We start from the raw sequence: 21,742 nt of genomic DNA, 5'->3' as shown, positions 1-21,742 counted from the left end.
GCTCCCTCCCTTTTCAGTTCTCCAGGAGACTTTAGGAACAAAGAGAGAACCGAACAATAATACCGTATCATATTTTAATTTCCCCAGGCGCGGAACAGTTGGATGTGTGGTGGCGCTGCGTGGTGCTAACAGACCTCGCTTTCAATTGTCCGGATCCATTAGGCGTTTCCCTCTGAATGCGGGATAATAAGTATAATTTTCCTACCATCATAATTATTTATAAAAGTAGTTTTCAACGAGCATTGAGAGCAATAAACTAAACAAATAGTATGAAAATCGTGGAAACAGCCGATACGGGGTCCTTTTTAAAGCTTCATTTTGTCATTTTAATTTGCTCATAACTTCCAAAGTAATGTGAATTTTGTAAAAAAAAATAAATGCTTCTTTGTGTTACTACGTTGTCCGAGGTAAGCCTCGCCGCAGGTTTCAGACCAGTCAACAGGTCGTTTGAAGGGGCCTTTTAATGGAAATTAGGGATTTAGTGTTTCTGCCATTTCATAGATGATTACACGTATCCTTTTGCACTTCTTTTTTTTTTTCATTGCCTTTGTGCATATTTAATACAATAATTTTACATGTGTGCTTTCTGCAGCCCTTTTTCCTGAATGGGGAAAAAATCCGAAGCGCGACCACTTCGCCGCCGACAGCAACCACCTCTCGCGCTTCGTCGGCATTCGGACAGTCACTCGACTAATCAAGGTGGCAGCGAGAAAGAGGTTCGTGGCACGGTGGGTCGGGGACAGACCCCGATTGGAGATCACGGTGCTCTACAAGTGCTGCCACTGCAAAGCTAAAGGCCACAAGGCATGGGCGTGCCTAGACTTCCGAGATCTCCAATAATCGTGGTAAGTTACTGCAGGACTCCTTGCAAAATTTTCTGCATCTTTTGGGATTCTGTGAAATCCGTTTAAGCAAAGTAGCTTTACTTGCTGCTGCTGCCGCTGGTGGGACCTCCACTGAGGTGAGCCTTAACTACTAACCTTGCTGCCTTATAATCACACATGTCCAACGACGTTGGTTGGCATCGTACAGCTTTGCTCGTGCACAGTTCTACCATTGTATAGCTCTGAATGCACAGGATTCTGGTCTTCCCTTTTATGTTCTTAACATCTCTTCTCACTATGCTTGTTCAAACAGTCTCGATAGCATTTATTCTGTGTTCCTTAGAAGCCACCCCCCGCCACCCGTTTTTTGTTTTCTGTGCTTGTCATGAAACCAAGCAAGTGATAAAGCCTACGAGCCATAAACTATAAAACTGCACGCCCTTCCTGCATCGGCAAGTGCAGTGGTAACACAGAATGTAATAGGCACTGCACTAAAAAACGTCATCACCGCGGTACCCCTACGAGCATTTCATCCTGTCCTATGACCCGAGTATGTCCTGTAGCGTTCTGCCCCCACGAGGGGGAGAACGGTCATCCTCCTCCTCGCAACTTCCCCCCCCCCCCCCGTGGCTTCCACAGTGCTAGGCGAAACTTCCGAGATAAGCTGCTTGCTTCCGGGAGGGCTGTAAGCCCCACGGATTACCGCAGAAAACCAAAATAGTCGCCAGTCTGTCGGCGAGTGGTATGACGAAGAATGGCACCACCCTAGGAAAGCGCACATGAAGGCTCCCTAGTTTGTGATATTGAGGTACACGAATCCTTTGCTTCTGAGAGCAAGGCTACTTCACAGGTGCACTCGGTAGTGCTCGTAGATGTACTGTCGGAAGCAATTTGAGGGTGAACACCTGCTCTAATTCTTGCTAGGTACCGGCTCCCCCATACTTCATTAGGACTGAACCTGACAGATGGTACGCAGATTGGGGTCTAAAGTTTGCACCTCAAACATTGGCCTGGACAATAAATTGTTAAAAACTTGTACATCAATACAAAAGTGTAGACGTCCGTTTACCCTCATATTGTTTGTGATGGTAGCTGTGCAACTGCGGCACTTTATTTTTTTCTATACTTTATTCGCAGTCGCTTATTTCAGTTAGCGCCTGCGGTGGGCACATAGCTTGCATTTAAGGTGAAACTAGTCACTAAATCCGGTCTATGCATGGACCGCCATCTTGGGTCCAAGCAGACAGAGGAGTGCTGAGTTAGCAGAGCTGTAGCCGTCGTCAGAAAGGGCTGCTGGACCCAAGATGGTGGCGTTGAATAAGCACGATAATAGCAACTCACGTGACTGCCACTGATGCCGCAGCGAACCGGAATCTCATTAGATAGGACTGTATCGTTGGAAAAAATTTTGTCGGTCGGAGTGTGTTCGAGGTTGATAACACATTGTGTATGAAAAAAGAAAATGAACAAATGAGTTGCTTCATTACATTTGTACTGAACAAGCATGCCCTCAAAGCCTGAAGCGGAACACATTTGCTAATGAATAACATCTTACTGCCTTTTCGGTCTCTTTGCAGCCAGCAAGCCAACCGCTGCCCGCCTCTTCAAACGGCCCTTCTAAAGACCACTCATATTTGCATTGAAGACGACGTTTTATCGGGTTGCAACCACTTCCCGTGTCTCCGAAACCATGTGAATAAAATATTAAAAGCAGTATCAAATGAGTTGAGTATTTATGGAGACTTCCAACAGAACTCAGCCTTTCTTCAGGCAGGGATTGAAATTCCATGCGTGAACTTCTATAAAGGTTGAAGCTTCGAGATTCGACGATGCACAGGTGCGGCCAGATTTCTACAGAGCACAGAACCAGCGTTTTTGAACTGCATTGACGGGCAACAGCGCTAGCTCAAGCATATAGGCGTTGCCTGATCATGCAAGGCTTACTGATCATTGTCATCCCAAGCATTAGTCGACGCAGAAGCTAAGTTCTCACGCTCCTAGTAATTCTGGGCGCGCCTGCGACTGAAAGCCCATTGAAACCAGATTATACAGTTGGTAACAGTATTGACACGGCTTTATTCCAAGCAGTTCCAGGCAGCCTATGATGAGTACTGTCAAGTTCAGGTCCCTTTTCCGGGCTTGGTCCAGGACCGCTGTACGCCAGGCTTGTACCAACACCTGCGTGCCTGTTGGTTGGCGGGTGCAAGCACCTAGCCCATCAAAATGGAGCTCCGGTTTTTCTTGTCTGGCGGACAATAGTCGCAATGTGAACTTTTAAGGTCTGCGCTGCGAGCTTCGCTGCCACTTATTTAGTCAAGGCAAAAAAAAAAAAAAGCGGAATCTCCATCGTGATGCGAGACTCCTATCCACCAAACGGGAGACGCGCTCTCTAGCAGTCAGGCTCTGCCGAGAGACCAGCTGGCTCGATCTGGCTCCCACAAGGCAGTCTGTGCAAGGAAAGTGTGGGGATGCACGAGATGATTTCACAGGTAAGGATATGAAGTCGGTCTCTGCAGTCTTCACCCCTCGACTAAGGCTCGTGCCTGAAACTGGAAAGAGAAACAGAAGCATCAGGCACACAATACGAATCTCTAGTGTTGAAGAACACCCAGCCTATCAAGAAACTTAGCAGGAGTAACCAAATTAGGCGTGTCCTTCCTGGATATGGCCCGCACTGCCTGCACATGCAAAGCAAAATTCAGCACATGAAGTGCAGCAATAAAGTAAAGCCAGCTGTGATGAAGGAATGTCCAAACTGCACCGTAGCGTGCACACGCTCCAAGAACACCGTGCCTCGGCAACGCATGCATCCATGCAATAAACGAGGCTTTCGAACCCAGCGAGATTCTATGCGTGATGCTTTGTAAAACATCTCTCACAATTAAGAAAGTGCAATGCTTGCATGGCAGAAGCAATTGCAAAGGCAAAATAATTTCCCTCAACAAACAACAGACCTCCAAAACTTAAGTGCAAAGCAGTTAGGCTCAAAACGCTTCGAACGAGGTGCTAGGGGATGCTAAAGAGAAAGGAAGCTTGCAATAGACACGGGAATAAGCAGAACAAACGTTGCACCGTACTCACCAGCAAACACCAGCAGAGCCGACAAATGACATGCATGTAGAAAAGCAAGCAAAGTGGCTTAAGATGACTGTGATCAAGGGAGGTCCATATCGTACCAGAGCACACAAACCTCCCAAAAACAGCGCCTCAAGCCAGACATGCAGTGAAAATATTGGAACATGCCAGGTAATTGAAGGGCTCTGACAGATTGCAGCCTGCATGAAATGAATCGTACAAAGAAGGTGAAGAACGAAAAACTAATGAGGCAGCCTAAAAAGACCGGGGGGGGGGGGAGGGGGGCAGCATTCGAAAACTATGATTCTTAAAGGGCTAGGGAAACGAAATTCCAGCGCTCATTTTCCAACTAGAACCCCACCCTAACAAACATCAGTCTTCCGTTGAAAGGCACAAGAAAACTAATTTTTAAAGAAAATAAACAATCCTTCAATGTGCACCTGGTGGATGCATGCGGAGCCTATTTGGGAGGTAATCTAGCAACGTTTGGGAACTTGCTACGTAGTCTTGACGTAGGAGAATCCTTTGGAACAGCGCCACCCTTTGGAATTTCAAAATTTTCCTTCTTAGCTTTCTTCTAGCTCAACTCACGAATAGCCCATTGCACCAAACGGTCCAAAAAGACTGAAACGAAGGGCTCCCCTCTTTCTTGGACCCTCGATCGTGCAACCGGACACAGCCATTCTCCCCCTAGAAGATTAGCCCGTCGCTAAAAACTCGTACAAAAGTTGCTTTCCCCACCTCGTTCAGCTCTAAGCTGACAGTTTTGTGAAAGCTACGTGCTTTTAGGGCCAGCCGCACGCTCGTCACCCCACGGGTACTTCGAACGGCTCAGCTGTGACGCTATTGACACCACCACAATGCTGACAACGCCACTAAGGGCGAAGCTCAAAACCACGCCAGCCTTGCTACGTGACGAACGTGGGGAATCTTTTTTTTTGTTGTTTTTGTTTGTGCCGGATATCCCGTGAGGGATCGCGCTCTCTGTTCGCTTCTCTTCGAGCGCTTTCTCGAGTGCACATTTTGGAACAAAAAATGTAGCCAGTCGTTTAATATACAAACGTGCGATTATAATTTATGGTTATTATCCGTCATGCTCGACTCATTTCCGAACGAAATTTGAATATTTAGATTTTGGTTTCTGTACCCCTTTAACCTTACCAGGCAGTTGAAGGGCCATTACAGACAATGCCGACATGAAGCGGATTATGCAACGCAATTAAGGAAAGAAAAGTATTGTAAGAAGCAGGGCACATGAATGGACAACCTAAGAAGTTGGGGGAGGGAAGTAGTCAAAAAAGACCCCTAAGTGAGGTAATCAGTTAATATCAGAAGAGAGAAGACCACTCCCCGGTAGAGCAAAGAGACATTCATAGAGATTAAGTACTGGATGTGCCCACCACATTCAGAGATCGAAAGAAGTGGGATCATGTTCGTCTTCCTCCCATTCTTGTTTCCACCGCCGCGCCCATTGTTCCCTCCTCTGCTCTTCCCTTTCGTCGCTCCACTGTCTCTCCATTTACGCTCTCTCACCCTGCCTTCCCTGTGTCCCTCTTGTCGCTCCTGTCCCGTTTTCATTTCACTTCTCTCTCCGTTTGGCCAGGACTGCCTCGTGCGCAAGATCTGTTATTTGTCGGATGTAGGACAAGCGTCTGTCGATGCTCATCTGCTGCATGTACAAACGAAGGTGGGACAGGGACTGTGCTATCTCGTCTGTGTGCTCTGCGGGGCAGTCAGAAAATCGAAGGTTAGCAGCAGCGGCTCGTAGAACCTGCTCTACTGGTGTGTTCCCTTCTTCCGCACATTGCCTGCACTTTCCACCTCGGGCTCCCGGTGTCCGTGACGGACGTTGTGAGGGCGCTTGGTGCCCTGGCGTTTCCTGGGGCATTTGCTGCACGTCAGGGGAAGGTGGGCTTGGGGGAGGTCCAGCTCGCTCTTCCTGCTGTGCATCCAGGAATGCAGCAGAACGGCAGAGGGATGGTGACAGGTCCTTGAAATGCAAACAGAAATGTCGGTAAGAGCCAAGCGACCCTGAGGCTACGCGCATGGCAAGTGCCATCGCAAAATACCACAAAATAAAGATGCAGAAAGAATTACCACAGAAGCTGTGACAGCACCTAGCCCAACTGCATCGGTGATGTCCCCAGATGGCAGGCTAGATCCGCAGTGGTGCCTATCATCATTCAATGGAAGAGCTCTGGGTTAATCAAGCAAAGACACTTCTGCTGCATGAAGCATGGCTATTCCCTCTCCCTCTACCACCCCCCCACTCGCCCCTAGGATAGAGTTGCGGAGAGCCCACGAAAATTGGAGAGGTGAAGCATTACCCTACCTTCGGGTTGAGGGCTTGACAGGCTTTGAGATGGAGTAGCACTCGAAAGTTTAAGCGAAACAGCAGAGAGAATGATGTAGCCACTTACTAAATGAGAGTTATGAACACGGGGTAGAGAGAGATTAATATTCCTAGTATACCTTCGTGAGACAATAGAGTTGCCAGTCAGGAAACGGCGGCTCTCAAAATAGGCCCACTTCGGCTTGAAGACGTCGGAGGTGCCACATCCACTGCGCTCTGAAGCTGCCAGCTTCGCTGCCTCCCGCATGTACTGGTCACGGATGTACTCCCACCTTAATTTGCACAAGCAGGCTGAAAAAACGTAGATAGCTTTGTGGGACATGTCTCACAAAGCTATACTTTACTAAATTGTGCAAAGAAGCAGAGAATTTTTTAAGTCAAATGGCGTAGTAGGCTCCTTAGGCGTACAGTGTGCCCAACCTAAGGCTTCAGAATGCTCCACACAACACAGGTGCCATAAGGGAATCAGAGATGCCTTCTAGGCTGCATGGGATGTAAGAAGCACTGGCCGAAAATTGGACGAATACTGGAACAGCTGAAAACTAGGGTCGACGCTATTTTTAAAAAGCCAATGTTATGTACAGACGCAAAAAAAAAAAAAAAAAAAAAAAAACGTTTCGTATGTTAAAGGAGCGGTCGCGAGTTTTACCGCGCAAGAGTTTGTTCCCAGAAATAAAGTGCAACTATTTCAAGTTCAAATTTTTGCGCGATGTCATATTGTTTTCCTTCCGGCACACACGCGTGCACACCACGGGCTCCGTTCACTACGAAAAACAGTGAGACCGGCGATTTTCAAAGAACGTGGGGTATGTGTTTACCTTGCCCAAGCATCATCTTGGTTTTGCACACATCTGGCGTGTGCAGCGAGCAATAAAAGGAAGCATACGCGCCATTGTCGAGTCGTGTGCGTTGGAATGCCAATTTTTGCCTCCTCAGTTTCGTTTCTTAACTCCACCCTGCCATTCGCAATAACGGACTGGAATGGCCTGCCTAACACTATCGTGACCCAGACAGATTATGATACATTCATATCCCAAGTGACCATCCATCTGCATTTGCACTAATAGCAAAGTCAACTCGTGTTTATAGAAATGTTTTATTTCTATAAACACGCTATAAAACAGCTGATGTTAGAAACATCAGCTGTTTTTCCCTAAAAATATTCTATGTGTTTTTTTCCCGTGTTTGCTGCTTTATATAACAATGTTTTCCAGCATGTAACCCACTTTTTTGTTTGTTCCTTTATATAATGTTTCTTCAGCAGTTACTCCCACCTTGTGTAGTGCCAGCAATGGCCTTCAAGGTTTTAATAAATGATGATGATGACGAGTATGTAAATCCGCAAATGTTTCACGGAATGACTACGGCCGTTTCGGTCACTCATAAAAGTACATGAAGAAAGAAAAAACCTACATAACACGCCGCGCCAAGAGCACAAAGACGTGCACGCTAAGTTAGGAAAGGTTGCGTTAAAAACGTGCCCGCAGAACACCGATGTCAGCGGATAAAAATGCGTACTTACGATCCGCGATTCGCATCGCCTGCGCTATGTCTTCCCATGAGTTCTTTCGCTTGTTCTGGTCCTTGTGGTCGCTACGATGCCTGTCGTAGAGCCAGGGGTACCGCTGAACTAGCTGAATTAATCTATAGGTTTTCTCGGGTACGTCAAACGCAGCGGCAACTTCAGCCATCTTCGCGGCAGCGGCACTCCTCTTTGCAGCTTGAGCAGCTTTCCTCGCGTCGGAGACGGGCGGCAAGTCCATCGTCGCAGCCTTCCTTGCAAGCAAGCACGGAGCGACTGAGGCCAGTACCCGGTGACTGCCATAGACCTAATGGAGTCGATTTCTGAGAAAACTGGGCGCTCAGCAGCGCTTCCGTGGTCGGAGGCGCTCATTACTGGAACGAATCGAAGCCTCATTGCTATATTAGTAGATTGCGAAACTAAAATAAGCAGCGATAATTATGTTCATAAATTGAAGCGCTAACGTTTTAATAATTACTTTTGACGCCGTCGAGCTAGCTGGAGCGGCTTCCTAGCCGTTTGCGAAGACGAAGCCGCTCAAAATTCAACATGGCGCATCCCTTCCGCCGTGCCCTGCAGGGCACGGCGGAAGGGCCCTGCAGGTAAGGAGCAGGTAGGGAGCAGCGGCATGCCGCTGCTCCCTACTGTGGTACCGCCGGTACCGCGGTAGGTTTTGTTCGGAAATTTACGGTTCGCGCGTGCCATACCACGTGTTATGGCAAAGAATTGTAAGTTCTGCTTGCCTACCTTGTGTCCAGCAGTTGACAGTCTGTTACTTGTCGTCAGCGTCTTCCAGGAAATCGAAACAGATACAGCATTTTTCGCACTCGTTGACGCATTTATTCAGTCATTTGCATGACAAGGAAAAACAATTTACACTGTCACTTTATTCAAGCGTTGCTATGCGGAAAAAAAAGTAATAATGAGCGCAGTATCTACCTTAGCAAGAGGTGCTACAGTGAAGATACAATGTGCGACACTGTTAGCGCGAACATGACACAGCTTTTTCACTTTGAAAGGCCATCGGCGCGCACCAACTATTACTGCCTTAGTTCGCCAAGTGACTGCTTAATGTTTCGCAAACATCAGACGCAATATGGCGCGAGAATATTGGTCTTCGCGATTGAAAAACACAATAGTCATGTCTCGCTAACATGGTCGATCGTTTCGGTCATGCCGCTATAAATGTCCTATTTTCGGGGACTGGTGTGTGTTTCTATACAGTTCAAACTCGTCACGTTAAATAAAGAAACCCGAAGTACGTACTATGGACAGTTAGTTTGGGAGCAAAGCGGATAAGTACATTTTTTTTTATCTTTTTACTGTGGCCTCTGTAAAGACAAACGCAAAAAAATGGGGGGGAAATATATTAGTGAGGCAAAAAAGAATGACGAGTGTAGAAAGTTGGGCGAGTTGGTGATTCCTAATGATTAAAAAGCGCGACAGGTCAACGGACACAGAAGGAGACACAGCACTGTGTCTGTGTCTCCTTCTGTGTCCGTTGTCCTGTCGCGCTTTTTACTCATCATAATCATTTTCAAAAAAGAATAGTAAAGCTCTTTGGTTACGGAATTTACCCAGAGCTGCACAATTGTCAGATATGACAATGGTGGCTCAATGGTTACAATTTTCAGGGGTTTCCAGCCTCAATCACTTGCAGTTTTTCCCTTTCCCAGTTGCAGATGACAAAAATAAACAACATACCACCTTCATTGTATATTCTTTGTGATCTTGGCAGTGATTCAAGATTGTGGATGACCAACATTATGGAGAATTGTTTTGGAAACTGGAGATGTCCATATTAAAGAGAAAATACTGTAACAGCAAACAGAAATGTCTGTTTTCGTGACATGAAAACACAATAATCATAATTTCTGATGTGTGCTACATAGAAGCAAACCCAGTGTGAAGTAAATATGCAGCCTTGCCGGAGAATCGTATGGAAACAGCCCTATTGCTGAGGCAGGCACGTAGCCAGGGGGAAGGCCTACGGGGCCTGGCCCCCCAAAATCTTCCATTTTGCTAGGACCTCCTCTCCCCCTCCCCCCCATACAGCATTTTGTCATGAGCGCCCCCCCCCCCCCCCCGCCGAAACAAAATCCTGGCTACGTGTCTGCGGTGAGGTATGTCTAAGAAGATATTTAAATGGTTATAGGTTGTGGAATCTCAAATACCAGCTTGAACGTATATTACAATAAAACATTAATTCTTCAACCTGTTTAATAAGACAATAATGCAAAATTTTAGTGGGTCAGATATTGTCCACCAAAACTTGAGATCTTAAAGAGTGAAACTCTCCATATATGTAGTTTGAATTCTAGCTGCCAAAGGTCCTGGAATCACTGGTTCGAAGCAACATATATTTCCCCCCTCGCCCTCCCACCCTAAAAAGAAAACTGCCTAGAGGTTGTTGGCCACCAGCAGGCGAACAACGTGTCTAAACAAAGTGGATGCTCAGAGGCTTCTGTTAGTCTATGATCTTGCTCCATAAAAATCGTGCAGGGAGCAACCTGCTGATGCTGTGGATAACATTGTCTCTCGAGGGTCTCAAGAAGCACAGCCAAAAGATTTCATGCCTAGTTGAAAGCTCGTGTCGTTCTGACTGGTCCATGCAAATAAACAGTTAACACAATGAATTGTAATTCGGGCAAACTTATTCGTTGCTTACTTGCAGACTTGAACTAAAATCTTTAGAAACTTACCGCCGAATTCAGAAATCTCACTTAAACTACACTCAAACTGAAGGGCCCCTCCACCTCCTCGAGGAAGGCACAAGCGCCGGCGCTGGCCAATCGCGACGGCGGATCCGTCCTCGCGATTGGCCAGCGCCGGCCCTCGCGCCTTCCTCGAGGAAGTGGAGGGGCCCTTTAGTTTGAGTGTAGTTTTAGTGAGGTTTCTGAATTCGGCGGTTAATAACGTCTAGACCTAGCTCTCTGTAGGCCACTTTGGTATTTCTCATTTCTCTTGAGCTTCCGATACCTGTCGCTTGCACCGTCAAGTTGAACCACGAGTTGAACCAGGTTTTCTTGGTGTGGCCACCGAGATCCTATGATGCCCATGAGATGGACCATCCACTTCATTGCTCTTTCTCATTTTTTGCTGTATGTGTGTTCTCTATCCTCTCAGGATCTGCACAGGACAATGTAAGAACACATTAGTTTGTCTTGTCACAACACAGAAGAGAAACAGGACTATGAAATATTGCAGAGGTCTGCTCCTACTATCCTTTTGTTTTTGTTGTAATTCTTTTTGCCCTAGCCACTCTCGTTTTACATTACAGTTGATAGTAGATTAGACTGCATAAATCACTACGGCGGAACCTAGCATTCTGATGGTTACATATTCAGCTTGATAGGTTGGCCAGCAATCAAGTGCACTTCACAAAAAAAGTTACCACGGACACTACCTTTTGTCTATTGGGGTTCCCTCTCCCTGAGGCTTGTTGGAGTGATTTTCATGCCTTGAGAATCTGTATGGATACACAAAAAAAGAACACGTAATGCAAATGATGCTATTTTATGTGCAACAAACGAAAAAAAAAATGGCTAACGCGAGTTTTAATTGATATGAGGAGAGTGGGTTGGGAGGTGTAAAAACTTTCGAAAGAATTACACATGGAAGGACGGGTAGCACATCTCGCGATCGAGTTCTGCTGTCTGCATTCCGCCCTTCATGCGTAAATCTTTCAAGATTTTAAAAGTGTCTTTAAAAATTATTTTACTATCCAGCTTTCTATTTATTTCTAAAAGAAATAAAACGTGGCAAAACTAGTCGCAGGGCTGTAAAAGAATCTGCACGAGATACATCAATAAGAACGGGCAGATATTATAAGATGTGAACTCCGAAATATTATAAAACTGGGAGAAGAATATTTATATAGAGACTACAATTTACTCGACGGGGATCGACACTGCTGTGAACGAAATCGACAAGAGGTATTGGAGGTGATATTTCGCAAACAGTCTACAGATCATAAAATATTTGCAGGACGGTCTTCAACCACAAAACCGTGCAAAGAGCGCTTGCCGAAATGGGTACATCGCAATGAAATCACGATGACATTTTGTAAATTTCAATAATGAAACGATATATTCAAAAACCTAAAAGAGTACAAAACCCTCAAAGGGTTCAATTTGTGGCTGGAAGATCAGCTAGGAAAAGTTTCAATTGGGGTGAAAACTTTCAAACTCACCGTCGCCAGTTGGCATCCGAACGAACGGATGCTTCGATCTTGTCCTCAACGCTGCTTGGGCACGACTTTGCGTAACCGCACAAATGAGGTGGTTCAAAGACACGAAAAAGCTTTCCACTTGCCCGAAAGTGCGAGGCTCGCGCAATGCGATGATCGAGGAGCGGAAGCTTGACGCTCCGAAGACGAGCGAAAGCGCGAAAGCACCGAGCAGACCTGGCAGACCCACGGACGCCTCCACAACGGTCCACCCAGTGGGTCCACCGGTTTCAGAACGCGCAGAGCGCAAGCGCACATGCGCACAGGCAGCGGTTTCGTTTTAGAAACGCAAAAAACAGCAAAAAGCAAAATTTCGAGAGTGTGATGTTGTCATGAACTTTAAAAAAAATATATATTATATTTTTAGGAATACGCAATTTGTATTTAGTAAAATAATATGCAGTCGTAACTAAAATTGAATGAGGTTTGATTCATTATTGTTTTGTTTAGTTTTTAGTAATGAGCGCCTCCGACCACGCGAGCGCTGCTGTACACCACTATGGTGGCGCCATCCGTGTTCGAGCCGCGCAACTCGCTCTGTGTCCGGAGGTTGCTGAGGCATTCGCACGCGGAACCACGTGAACGCCGGTGGCAAGGAGGGCGGAGGAGGGAAGCGCGCCGTGCTGATTGGCCGCGGAGAAAAGACGGAAACCTACGTCACGACCCGGGAAGGAGAAAGTTGAAAAAATTTCAACTCTTCGATCCGGGAGCCGGAAGCCGTAATTACGTCACCACCCGTACAGAGGGAGCGCTGACGTCACTACGGGTTCCGGCTCCCGTCTCTGCATTCCGGGTCTGTTTGAACCGGGCTTTAGGCGGGTGTTGAAGCAACGTATTGTCTGACCAATATATCGGCCACCGCATGAAAAAGGGATGGAGTATACCAACCGCTCTCAACAGAGAACTGTTTGATTAACTTGTTTCATAGAACATCCATTGGGGCTTCGTTTTTGTTTACCCACCTGCAAAGTTGTTTTAAGCTCAACTTGCATGAGAAGATAACTAAAGTATTGAAGCGCGCTGCTATTCCCTCCAGTCTCCAGTCTGTGCGCAGAGCTCGCCAAGGTGTTTGCGAAAAGGAAAGTAAACTGACACAAAAGATTGTTTTGCAATCTCCTAGAAGTTTATTACACACAGCCTCTTTTTTAGAGAAGTACAAACTAAGCAATTTGTAATATGTGAAGAGGTACTAGTCAGCTGTTATGCAACTGAGAAGATTGCAAAGCACACAACAGCCGAGGTAATTTTTGGGTAGTGTCCTGTCTCCCGGCAGATATTTTCCCCCGAAATTCTACCGGCAGTCCCTTCCCATTGGCCGTGCAATCAGTTCATCGAACGACGTTTCATCGACAGATCTTTTCATCAACACGTGATGTTTCGTAAACAAAAAAAATTCAGAACAGCTTTTTTTTAGGGGCGAATGTCTTTACGGTGTAGCCTTGTCCGTCCGTCCGGCGTCCGTGTTTAAATAAAAATAAAAAAATGTTTGCGCAGTCGACAGGATTCGAACATGTGCGGGCAGACAGACCCCAATGGATTTCTAGTCGATCGCCTTAACCACTCGGCCACGACTGCGGGACGAGTAGGGGGCTCTGAGATGTGGTAGTAACTCTAGAGCTGGGGATGTCATGGATGAAACGTTGCATGCAGCCGCTTAACGTCTATACAGGAGAGGGCGCTGCGGTCAAATGCGTATATAATCGCGTTAAACCTTGCATGCATTGGCTCAACGCTCATAGACGAGAGGGTGCTGCGGTCAAATGCTCAAATGCGTACATAACCACCTTCCATACCACACATTCTCTTTCTGACATAGACCGCTGACTTCACCGGTGGAGATGCGTTCCCACGGCTTCTAGCGGATCCAAGCTGTTCTGCTAGAAGAACCACGGGCTGTGCATTTCACCGACCATAAAGCAGGAATAAAGAAGTCGAAACACCACCCGGAACTAGCACTACCTATGAGCAATAAAAAGAAATCAGCACCATCAGCGCTACCTATGAACAATAAAATTGGTATCATCAGCACCAGCAGAGCTTCGCCCCAATCAACATCATTCACCACGCCGAGATAGGTAGATAGGTCATTTATTTTCTTTTGTAATGACGCACTGCAGACTCACCAAGAAGCGGCGTGAAAAGGTGGACTCGGTCGGTGAGCACGCGCCTCAGGAACACACGCTCGACAAGATTCCCATCCAGCGTCCAATTCGCGCAACGAAGATCGATGAAATGTTAATGTGGACGAAACGTGTGTCCATTAAAACGTGTATCCACGAAAAATTGGCACGAATCATGTTATAACGAAACGCAGGGAGAATAAAAATTCAGTATTCTACATATAGTTTTGACATCATTTCAAACAGCGAATGACAGGTGACTCCCGGTATAATTTCGGAGAAAATATTTTCCCGGATGCCAGGAGATAGACACTGTCTAATTTTAGATGTAATCTGGAAGAGTACCAGTAGGAGAACGGTCAATTGTCGTGAAGGAGATTGCAGCGCACTTACGTTGACGATACCGGTCTTGAAAGATGTAGTCCGAGATATACGTCGACACGGGCACTGCAGAACAACCACTCAACACATAAAAACGAGACGGAAGGTGTCCGTGAAGATTTAACACGCTGTAGCACAAGCTGTCATTGCCGAACCGAACACTAAACGCACCACCATGAGCCTCTTAGGCTTCTTGAAAAACATCGCTTGTCGTCGACATATGAGCATGACTAGTCGACCGTGGTACCATTTACCACAGACGCGGAATTCACAAGAGCCCCACAGGCCGCTCTACTAACTCCCCCAAACAAGAAAGGTAGCGACATCTCCTTCCCCCTCTGAAGCTCACAACTTTTATCTTTATGTTTTGCTTTTCTACACCCGCGCGTCGACTGTAGCGCCGCCTGGATTGGGCCAAGATAGCGGACGGGCTTCCTATGCTTGAGTCAGAGCGCAGTCAAAGGCCCTGAAAGACACGCAAATACCAAATACACACGCACAGCCTAAGAGCGCACTGTCACGGTCTAGCAGCCGCCAAGGATGTGCTCAAAGAACGACGATCAAAGCCTGACGTTACACAGTCGGCGTTATTTGATTGCCGACATGAGCGCATAGCATGCACTGCAAAAGCATAGGCATTCCTTCTCCCTCCTCGTCCTTCACGCACACTCTTATTGTTATATTTTGCTCTTTCGGGGTCGCGCATGGACGGTAGCGCCGCCCAGATCGGTTAAAGATAGAAGGCGGCAGTCTTCAAAGGATGTCGCTACTTTTGTGTGGGATTTACGCACAATACGCCAATCTAGGTCAGCAAGCAGTCATAACGATATTGCGAACGGCTACCGCGTCATCCGTCAAACCACGCGATCACGCTTCTGCCATTGTTCACGCAGAGAGAGCGGAGTCAAGCGATACAAAGTTTAGGTTTGATTTGTCCAGTTAGTGCGCACCTTCTACCGCGCCTTCAGCTTAGCAAGAGAAAGAAAAAAAATGAAAGCCGCTTACAACTCCCTGTAACGCCGAATTAGAGCGCAGCTCTTGAGGAGGATGAGGGAAGGGCACTGGGGGGGGGGGGGGGTTAAACTAACCAGGGGGGGGTCACGTTACCTTGGGGGTCACGTGACCCCCAATGCCGATGATGTCATAACTGACGTCACTGATGACTTCATCAGTGACGATGACGATGCGGGTACCGATGACGTCATTAGTGACGTCACTGATGACTTCACCAGTGATGATGACGATGACGATGCGAATGTCGGTGACGTCATCAGTGACGTCGCTGATGACGTCATCAGTGATGATGACGATGACGATGCGGATGCCGGTGACGACATCAGTGACGTCACTGATGACGTCATCAGTGATGATGACGATGACAATGCGGATGTCGGTGACGTCATCAGTGATGATGACGATGACGATGTGGATGCCGGTGACGTCATCAGTGATGATGACGATGACGATGTGGATGCCGGTGACGTCATCAGTGATGATGACGATGACGATGTGGATGCCGGTGACGTCATCAGTGATGATGACGATGACGATGCGGATGCCGGTGACGTCATCAGTGATGATGACGATGACGATGTGGATGCCGGTGACGTCATCAGTGATGATGACGATGACGATGTGGATGCCGGTGACGTCATCAGTGATGATGACGATGACGATGCGGATGCCGGTGACGTCATCAGTGATGACGATGACGATGTGGATGCCGGTGACGTCATCAGTGATGATGACGATGACGATGTGGATGCCGGTGACGTCATCAGTGACGATGACGTCATCGGGGGGTCACGCGACATCGGCGGGGGTCACGTGACCTCGAGGAGGGGGCCACGTGACCTCAGGGGAGTCACGTGACTTCGGGGGGTCACGTGACCCCCCACGAGGTCACGTGACCTTGGTGGGGGGCTCGCGCGGTGCATTATGGGACATTTCCCATGATGCACCGCGCGGTTACGCCGACGCCGACGGCGACGGCGACGCCGACGCCGACGCCGACGCCGACGGCGACGCCGCTCAAGCCGGAAACGGGCCCCTAAGAGCTGCGCTCTAAAAGAGAGAATGAGTGGAAAGGTAGCAGCTCCTTCAAGGTCAGAACGGGAGTGCCCTGACTAATCTTCTGGGGCATCCCAACAGTAAGTACTACTAAGAGGATTTGTCACGTGTACCGAATGTTGATTGTGCAGTGGATACTATGTGTTGCCTTGGGTTAGAGGCAGGTGCTGTGTTCTGCCTTATCACCAGCTTCAAGACTGTAGTCACGTGACGCTAACCGGAGACGCGATTGGCCTAAAACACGCACAGCGCACACCCTGCTGTCAAAACGAAGAAAAGTTTTTTTTTTTTTTAATCCTATGGATCAGCGACTATTCAGTGTGCTTTCGTTGGTTATATAGTGGTGTGCGTTCCTAAATCTATAGACTCATGACCATGTAATTTTCTTTAGACGACTGGTGCTTTATGCCACCAAAGGAATAGGCCTCCGACCTTCAATGTACTTTTGCTGGCTATTGAGGCACGCATGTCTCTCGAGCTATAGATTCGTGGCCATCCCATGTTTTTAGCCGGCTTAGTGTGTGTTTTAAGTCGTCTAGGCTATACATCCGCAAATGTTTGTTTTGCACTGCTAAGGCAGGAAAGTGGAAAAGAGTCATTCATGCGATCGAACGGGGCGAGAATTTTATTTAGCCAGCTTCATGGGGCGTACGTCTCAGGTGCTTTCAAACAGCGATTAGAAAAGCGTTCTTAGTTACGTTTAGGACTATTGCAGTTTTTACCGGCATTACCTCGGCATTGACGTCATTTTAATCTTCCGTGTTTTTTTTAGATTTAATTATATGTATTTTGCAGTGTACTTCGTAAGTATATGAACTTCGCAGCGTTAAGGTCTTCTCCATTGTTCATATCCCTGCCATGTCATTATCTCTTTCTCCATACTGTATTTTTTTATATTTAATGTCTCCGTGCCTTATACATAGTTCTCGATGACGACGTCAACGAACATAAAGCTGCTGCTTACGGCGCTACCGAAATGAGTTCTATTCTTGTTACGACACTCTATCGCGTTATAAAGTCGTCTATTGGACTCGAATGAAGTCTCGAGAGGGCTGGTTCGACTGCAAGTGCAGATTTCTTCAGTGTAGGCAGAGCAACGACGTAGCAATCGCGACGCGAGAGCCAACAGCACCTCAATCTGGCCGGCCGCCCTCGCTCTGCGAAAATGTGGGCGTGGGACTCTCGAGCAGCGTTAGCTTTCTGTAGATGCAAGACGGTACTTTGTTGTCGCGAATCATTTGCCCTTCGAATGGTTGCGCAGCCTTTGAGCCCGGCGCCACCCTACCCAGCATCTTTCAAAAACCATTCGCGCAGCATCGCAACCTGCCGTCTGTGAGCGTTGGCGATTCATCGTGTGTTGAAAGCCGGAAGATATGCTGTCCGTGGGTGTCTTTTAAGTGTAACTATTTCGTAAAAAATTTCAAGTTTAAAAACGCGAGTTTAACGGGTACAAATAATGTTCATGTTTATTGGTAAAGTTATTTATATATATATATATATATATATATATATATATATATATATATATATATATATATGCATATAATGGGAATGAGTGAAGATTGACAAGTGCAGCCGTAGTAATATCGGACGTTATTATTGGACGTGAGTCTCCGATTTATAACGAACGTACTTTCTTAATCAATCAATTTCGGCAAAGCGCCTTTCTGTCGGAGTCTTGGGTTGAAGAGTCTTTGTTAGGAAAGTTGTAGAAAAAAAATTAAAAAGGGGAGGGAGTAATATTAGTATTTCCAAAGGTAATTAAATTGCTCTTGTGATTTATTACTAGTAATCCTGTTTTAAATAATTATTAACGACGTGCTTATTGGAGTGGTTGTTTTTCAACGAATGTTTATTGCAGTTGTTGTGATGCAACAAAAGTTTATTGACAAACGATAAATCCAACGTACCGTGATACAATGCGACGTGGCAACACAGTATCGCAATACTATACGACACTACCAGTTTTGGGACACAACATCGAATATAATATCGATACAAAGTTACCGATGGTGGGATACAGCATCGAACACCTTATATAGTACAAAGTTATCGGTGTTGGACACAACCTCGATCACGAGATACAGCACAAGGTTACCAATTTTGGGACCCAAATCGAACGCGATACGTGAAAATGTCCGTTTGCACAATAAAATAATGAGGGTCAATAGGTTTGACAGGTCACTTGGATGTAGTTGCTTCTTACGCGCATATGTATCGATACTGCCCCACCTTTCCGTGAAATCTTACGTCGTACACAAAATCCACCACAACACGCGAGCACATTTCACCCACCACTCTTCGTCGCCTGTTTCGCAAAATTCACAAATTCTAAAAAAAAAAAAAAAAAAAAAAAACGACGTGGAATATACGCGTATTTGCGCCATCAAACGATACGTTGCAGCCTTATTTTCTGAGAAGATAAGTTTCCATCGTTATCCCGCGCGCGCGCAAGCTCGCACTTCGAAAGGAGCTGAGCAGAGGGCCTGCGGGCCTGTGCCATAGCCGAGCCTGGCCGAGCATGCGCAGTGGGCGACGCAGACTCAATTCTGTGGCTTTGTTGACAGTCCGTCGCGCTTTTTGCTTGTAGGCTCCAAGCGAAACTAACACACTTTCAATCGCTTCGGAAGGTACCTATACACGACGGTATTCCTAGCAGCGTTAAGTGGTTTGGTGTGTACCGAGCAAAGTCAGCACCGGAGGCCAGAACTAAGACATGAAGTTTTGAAATCGCAGTTTATTTGAACGCACGTCTCCCCTGTTGAAAACCTCTAGCCATGCTCTGTTGCAGGCGTCATTTTGACTGCGTGTACTCCAACGTAGCGTCAGTCAGTGTCCATACTCGGCTAGCTTCGCTATCTTGTCATCTCATGAGCGTCGTGTCATCTCATGAGCGCTGCGTCCCTTTCGGATACTCAGCCTCCAGCCCCTTGGCTTCCGGCGTGCATGCCGCCGCAATCGACCCATTGGATGCGCGGGCTCGTTCGAAGCGGCGCTGTGTGACGCTCACGAGTCGCCGAAGTGTTACCGGAGATTCTCTTTACGAAAGTCGCGATCGACGCTCGGCTCTGAGCTCGTACTTTTCTCCTCCCGGGTAGACCATGAGTGCCGACCACTGATCTGTGGTGCCCACTGGCGCCGAACGAAGTTGAGAAACGCTAGCCAGCAGGGTGTCGAACCGAAACCGAACCGAACCGAAAACCGGAACAGAACCGTTATTTTTAGCCAAACCGGAACTGAACCGAACCGAAATCTTCGCCGCCATCTTGGAACTGAACCGGAACCGAAGCGAAAAAAAATATAACGGTAACCGGTTCAAAACGGTTCAAGGTAATTTCTTTTTTTTTTGTTATTATCACAAAATGAACATATGGGAATAAAAAATTGGCGGCTGTATTTCTATTGATCAAATTGGTCATAAACAGAATTGCAATGTATAATAAATTGTGGGTTTTCGTGGCGCTTTTGTATTGGCACTATGATTAACCATGTGTCACGTTGTCACGTGACGTCATTGTGTCAATACATGTCAAGTAATGTCACGTGACCTCGTGACGTCACGTGACTCACTGCGTCAACTCGATTTAATTTGAGGACGTCACTGGATGTATTAGCCTTGTCGACAGCGTGACGTAACATGACATCACGATTTTGCACCGAGTCACGTGACATCGTGACGTAAGCGATTTTCATAACACCTCGTCGAGTGCACGGGTTCTTGACAGTCAGCATCGTCAAACATTCGGGTAACGGCTCATGTCAATTAAATATGATAATAGCCCAACTCTAAAAAATATCTGAAGCTCCCAGCCCAAGCTTTTGCTTTCCAAACCCTATCCGCCTAGGGCATGACTATAATGAACACTGACGGTATATAATTAGCGTCAGTTCACGCTGCCGCGTGTTCAAATTACGAGTTGAGGAGGGGATCGACATCTGTCTCTTTCCTTTATTTTTTCTGCAACTGCTATGGCGCGGAGGGGAAAACAAATGCATATTTTCGCAGTCTATGAAAGTCAGGGGTTACTTCTTAGCAGTATTTGTTGAAAGTACAAAAATTGTTGCACGACCAATTTTATATCATTGAGGCACCCAAACATTCTTTTCGTTGCTGCTGAACTGCATCCGAAATATGTGTCCGAGAATAGAAGTATTAAAATGACTAAATGCGACTTATTAATATGACGTTCCATAGAACTACATGTGTGTACGAAAGGAATACTTAAAAAAATAAGAAAAAAAGATTTTAGTGACCTCAGAGGGAAAGCCGAACAATGGCAGTCGCTGTAAGTCTCAGACGAGCGTCGTTCTCAAGTTACTGCCCAAATTTGGACACCCTCTGTATTTTGCTCAAAGAAGCTATAAAAAGATTTCTATACATCACTAAATTCTACTCAGGATCACTCCATAACGTTAATAACTGATTGAACTTGGCTGTGCTCTTTTTTCTTGGCAATGGCAGTCGCCAAAAAGTTAGAGAAATATGAGCATCGTTCATTCCCTCAACTCGGAGCCAGTAGCGGCCACGTGGCCTGGTGCCTATGTTATGCCGCCAACGTTAATCATACCCCCGCGCTGGGGTTGGAAAGGAAGAAAACGCGTGCTGGAGCTCCAGGCATTGTTAGAGTTCGGCTATCCTCCTTACCGCAGTGGTTGGACACGAGCCACTACCCAAGTGTCCACCAAGGCATTGCTTGTTACGAGCCGATGTACAGTGCTCACGCAGTTCTGCTCAATCCATGAGCAGTGCTCGACTGTAGTCAGGCAGGTGGGTTTGATCCCACAATTACGACATCAATCTTTGCGAAGGCAATTCTAAAAGAAATAGTCTCATTTTTGGCCTCGCAATTTCACCGCGACAAAGAAGCTTCTGAATCAGTGGCGGCCTGTGGGAGTATACTTGGGTCAGACTAGGACCAGTACGCCTCGGAAAAGTCATGAACATTCCAACCCGTTATCGTTTTATGACCCATTTAAACTTCACGGGGTGCACAACAAAAGCAGTGAAGGGTTGCTGTTAACAAGTGAAAACTAAAATTGTCGAATTAGCACTCACGAACGGAGGAGGCAATTTCTCAGAAATACTATCAGCCTTTCCACTCCGGTGAAGAAGGAAGATCAGCGAAGCTGTACTCAGGTGGGAATGAAGTAATGGCCGGCCGCAAGTCG

At 46.7% G+C, this 21,742-nt stretch overlaps 1 pseudogene; it reads right to left on the bottom strand.

Moving 5' to 3' along the window:
• Positions 1-5,304: 5,304 nt before the first annotated feature.
• On the bottom strand, positions 5,305-8,015 carry LOC115321458 (annotated as a pseudogene).
• Positions 8,016-21,742: the final 13,727 nt, after the last annotated feature.

The sequence above is a fragment of the Ixodes scapularis genome, unplaced genomic scaffold (genome assembly GCF_016920785.2).
Source record: "Ixodes scapularis isolate PalLabHiFi unplaced genomic scaffold, ASM1692078v2 PGA_scaffold24__2_contigs__length_7659602, whole genome shotgun sequence".
NCBI classification, from domain to species: domain Eukaryota; kingdom Metazoa; phylum Arthropoda; class Arachnida; order Ixodida; family Ixodidae; genus Ixodes; species Ixodes scapularis.
The sequence above is the reverse complement of the archived record's forward strand: the minus strand, read 5'-3'. Positions and strand labels throughout refer to the sequence as shown.